The 866-nt window shown below is 33.8% G+C and overlaps 1 non-coding gene across 1 annotated transcript; it reads right to left on the bottom strand.

Moving 5' to 3' along the window:
* Window positions 1–418: 418 nt before the first annotated feature.
* TRNAV-GAC (transfer RNA valine (anticodon GAC)) lies at window positions 419–491 on the bottom strand. The gene has a single exon. It is a non-coding gene; the product is annotated as a tRNA-Val (tRNA).
* Between the last annotated feature and the right edge of the window lie 375 nt (window positions 492–866).

Raw genomic sequence — 866 nt, 5'->3', positions numbered from 1 at the left:
GATGAAAACCATTGGATAAGGGTTATACTGCCCACAAAGCCAAAGATCAAACGGGATTGGTCTAATCACTTGTCAGTCATGTCCTGTATAAACACAGCCTCATTAACAATACAAATAGCACACAATCACAATGCAATAACATTAACACAATTACAAAAATGCATATAAACTCTCAATGGAGTATTAATAAACCAACGTGTGGTTATCTATTGTAAATAACAATAGACCATATATATCCTGCCAATGAATAAATACATTCTATATATGTATACACATTGTCTCATATAGATGCACGCAAATCAGACAGATGGAGATGAAATGACATATCTATTGCAGTCTACCTAAAAATATTCCTATAAAAATGTATATATATTTGTTAAAATACAATTATTTGTATATATAAAAAAATATAAGTAGGTAGTTCCACTGGGTTAAGAACCCAGAACCTTCTGCGTGTCAAGCAGATGTGATAACCACTACACTATGGAACTTACATTAAAAAATAAATTACTTTTAAAAGACTCCTAGTTCAAAATCAATATTAAGGCCATTGGGAGAGAGGGTCTTCAACTCATAGATCCAAAATGCTTCACGCCTACTGATCTGATTGAGTTGATTCCCCCCTCTCCAACTGGCTGGCACTGTCTCAATGGCTTAGCATCTCCCTGTTCTGCCCACATATTGTAGGCGGCAGGGGCACTGAAGTAAATATAAAAGGTAGAGTGACAGTTAATAAAAGATTTTATGGTGTAAATTTTTGAGGTCACGTTAGATCTAAAAAATTTAGTGTTAAAGCTAAATTAACAGGCTATACATTTGGTACATTTAAAAAAGCCCTTGTTGGTATTTGTTGATTTAGATTTGGA

Source organism: Ascaphus truei, chromosome 6, assembly GCF_040206685.1.
Source record: "Ascaphus truei isolate aAscTru1 chromosome 6, aAscTru1.hap1, whole genome shotgun sequence".
NCBI classification, from domain to species: Eukaryota; Metazoa; Chordata; class Amphibia; order Anura; family Ascaphidae; genus Ascaphus; species Ascaphus truei.
The sequence above is the reverse complement of the archived record's forward strand: the minus strand, read 5'-3'. Positions and strand labels throughout refer to the sequence as shown.